The sequence below is a fragment of the Suncus etruscus genome, chromosome 6, assembly GCF_024139225.1.
Source record: "Suncus etruscus isolate mSunEtr1 chromosome 6, mSunEtr1.pri.cur, whole genome shotgun sequence".
Taxonomy (NCBI): Eukaryota; Metazoa; Chordata; class Mammalia; order Eulipotyphla; family Soricidae; genus Suncus; species Suncus etruscus.
Genome location: NC_064853.1, coordinates 110399413 through 110403394, shown reverse-complemented (window position 1 = coordinate 110403394; position 3982 = coordinate 110399413). Strand labels below are relative to the sequence as shown.

Here is a 3982-nt window from a genome sequence, read left to right as displayed (position 1 = left end):
TATTGTGGGGGCTGGAGCAGTGGCGCAAGCAGTAGGGTGTCTACATGCACGTGCTAACCTAGGACGGACCATGGTTTGATCCCCTAGCATCATATATGGTCCACCAAGTCAGGAGCGATTTCTGAGCACATAGCCAGGAGTAACCCCTGAGGGTCACTGTGTGTGGCCCCAAAACAAAGACAAAACAAAAATATTATGATTTTCCATCAGTGGGTGGGATTAGGTATTTTTCTGTTTTTATTCAACCACTGGTAAGATTTTGATCCCTACTGAAATCTAAGTTAGGCCTGAATATCTGTCATTGTCACAGTCATGGTACACAGATGTACACAGCTCTAGTGTGAAATTTGGGTACATGTAGTGTTGTCTCTCATTTCTTTGATTCCTTAAAAGAGAAATTTCATGGAGAACAGAGCATGTTTAAAGCAGTGATTATTTAAGAAAATAAAGAAAACATATCCTTACAAGAGTTTGAAGTGTTTAAGGAAAAGAGAAAATGTAAGGAGACTCCTAGAAGTGCAGTGAGTGGGGTTTGATAGCCTTGCTGTTTCTTTTCATTTTTTTTCTATGATTTTAAATGTATTAACTTTCCCATTTCCTCCCGCTCTCTGCCCAGAAAACATGGGGAAGATGAGTTTGGAGATCCTAACCTTAATTGTTCTCTTCCATAGGTTAGCACAGAAACGAAAAGATTTTTCTGTGCTCGCTTCTGCAGCACATATACTAAAATTAGAAAGATACAGAGCAGAAGAATAATATACAAGAATAATATGCAAATTCATGAAGCATTCCATATTTTTGGGAGATTTGGAACAGTGATGATGGGAATGTTACACTGGTGATGAGGGGGGTGTTCTTTACATGTCAGAAACCCAACCACAATCATGTTTGTAATCAAGGTGTTTAAATAAAATATTATTTTAAAAAAAGATTTTTTGGGCCCGGAGAGATAGCACAGCGGTTTGCCTTGCAAGCAGCTGATGCAGGACCAAAGGTGGTTGGTTTGAATCCCGATGTCCCATATGGTCCCCCGTGCCTGCCAGGAGGTATTTCTGAGCAGACAGTCAGGAGTAACCCCTGAGCACTGCTGGGTGTGACCAAAACAAACAAAACTAAAAAAAAAAATAGAAAAAAAAAGATTTTTCTAATGCTGGCGTGTATGACTTTTACAAAATTTTATAATGTTTTGCTCTCCAGCAAAAAGAAAAATGAGAAGTAAAATGAGAAGAAGGAGAAATTAATTTGGGGGATGAAGTTCAGCTCAACACTCTATCTAGAACATATATTTTGCATGTATGAGGTCCAGGTTCAACCCTCAATATCACTTGGTCCCCCCATAGCACCACCAGTTTCAATTCCAGAGTGAAAAAGGGGTAGCCTTTGAGTACTCTGGGTGTGGCCAAACAAACAAACAACAACAAGGCATTAAAATTATAGGAAAATTTCATTTTTTGTTTGTTTTGTTTTGGGGCCACACCCAGTGACTTTCAGGATATTCCTGGCTATGCACTCAGAAATGGCTCCTGGTTTGGAGGACCATATGGGACACCAGGGATCAAACCCAAATCAGTCCTGGGTCAGCCTGCAAGACAAATACCCTACCACTGCAATATCGCTCCTCTCAGTGGTCACTTAGGGATTGCCAAATGGCAGCAAAAGGAGAGGCCTTCAGAGTGTTATAAAATTTGAGTAAATTTTTACTACCATAAATTAAGACAATACCTGTTTTGAAGCATCAGTATCAGGTAGTTGATTAACTTTGCTTGTCCTATTCTATTATTCTATTCTATTCTATTCTATTCTATTCTATTCTATTCTATTCTATTCTATTCTATACTATTCTATTCTATTCTCTAATATACTCATGATCATAAATACTCCATCTGCTGTCTTCTTAATGACACCATTTTATTTAATTCCATATGTTGCCACTGTCTCTCACTCTCTCTCTTTCTCTTTCTCACTCTCTCTCTCTCTCTCTCTCTCTCACACACACACACACACACACACACACACACACACACACCAGACTTATATAAGAACTTAGGGGTTATCTGCTTGATGAGACTGGACATTTATTTGACTGATTGGAATGCTGCTTGTACATGGCCAATAAAATACTTTATTTCAATGTCTTGTCTTTCAATTTACCTTCTGTCCTATCTCAAAAATCTTAGTCTGGCTTCAGAAATTTTTTTCAGTGTGAAATTCAAGTATGCTCAATGAAGTAGTTCATCACCAGATACTTTCAGGATAAATACCTAACTCATCCCTGTTACCTGAGGTTTGGACAAGTTACTAACAGTCTCCAAACTTCTATTTACTCAAAAGCAACGTGGAATTAAAGAAAGAAAGAACATTGTAGAAGTGCATGTATGCACAAATGGCCCTTGGGACTTGGTCATTATGTGAAAATTAACTTGCACTCATTCCTTTAATAGATTAGTTCAAAGGCTGATGGTACAATGACATGCTTCCTAATATATGTGTCTTGCATCTAATCTGTTTACCAGGATATACATCTTTGATTCATTTGACTCTGAGATAAGCCTTTGAACACCATCTCTTGTGCCCAGGACTTATTCTGTACTGTATGTAATGACTGTATCTCCTTTGTTCTGCCCTCTAATCATTAACAAAATAGTCCAACTCTTTCACCATTCATTTTCTTTTGATAAAATGAGGTCTTAAAATACAATTTAAATTAAGACTTGGAATAATGGTATAGCTGGTAAGGTGTTTACCTTGCATGAAGTAGACCCATATTCAATTCTAAAGACCTCATATAGTCCTTCCAACTCTATCAGAACAGAGCCAGGAGTAATTCCTTAATACTAGATTTTACTCCCTAAGTCTTTGAAGGGGCTGCACTGAGGACTCTTCTTTTCTTGAAAATAAAACTCAAGATAGTGAAGTATTTTTCCTTTTAAAAAAACTGGTTGGCTAGAGATATGGTTCAGTAGCAAAATACCTACCTTGGGTTGTATCTTCACCACCACTAAAAAAAATGAAACTATGATTAAAAAAATTAATACAAATGTGAGTTGAAGCTGAAATTTGTGTCCTCCAAAGCCTTAGTCTATGTTTATTTGATTACTTATGTCTTGATATTCATCTATAAAGTTCCTCCAGAAATTTCTCACTTTATATGTGTGAAAATAGAAGTATTTTACTGCATGATTTCATAAATATTCAAAGGAAGAAATTTTTTAGTTTTTATTTTGAAGGGGGGGCGGAATGTGATATATACTTTGTGGTTCTTAGGATTTACTTCTGTCTCTGTGCTTTGGGATTATACCTGGTTGTAAATTTAGGAGACTGAATTTGGGTTAGCTGTGTACAAAGCAAGTACTTTACCCAATCTACCATATCCCAGTTATATTTTATACTTTCTTTTGATTTATATTTTATAAAAACATATAATCTTAAATTAAAGATCCTTGGAATATCCAAAATAAATGGAATCATTCTATTTACTAATAATCAGAATGATATATTCATTAAAAGGTTAAGTCATCAACCACTCGGATTTCTCTATTTACTGTCTCCAAACACAGCTCAGGTATTCGAGTTGTCAGCATATCTCATCAGTTACTCTAACCTAAAAAAGTTCTCATCTAATGAATGATACTATCTAAAGAGTAGCAAGCTGAATGTGGATGGACCTGAAGAGTATCATGACAAGTGAAGTTATTCAGGACAGGTACATATCTCCTATGAGGGGTATAAAGAAACATAGTAGGGGAATAACAAAAGCCCCAAAGCAATAGAAACAATGAGGATTGGTATTCATAGGAAGGTTGCCACTTGGGGCATAGATGCAGTGGTGAGGGTATGGGGGCTCATGGGAATAGGTCAGGGAAAGAAACAATGGTGGAAGAAGACATGTTGCTGAAAGGACATAAAGTTAAATGCATGCTGCCCAATTAGTAATAGTATTTTAAATTACAGTGCCTAAAATGAAAAAAAAAAAAAAAAGGAA

The 3982-nt window shown here is 36.6% G+C and overlaps 1 pseudogene; it reads left to right on the top strand.

The window, feature by feature from the left end:
• Positions 1-699: 699 nt before the first annotated feature.
• Positions 700-800, top strand: LOC126012424 (uncharacterized; annotated as a pseudogene).
• The last annotated feature ends 3182 nt before the right edge of the window (positions 801-3982 follow it).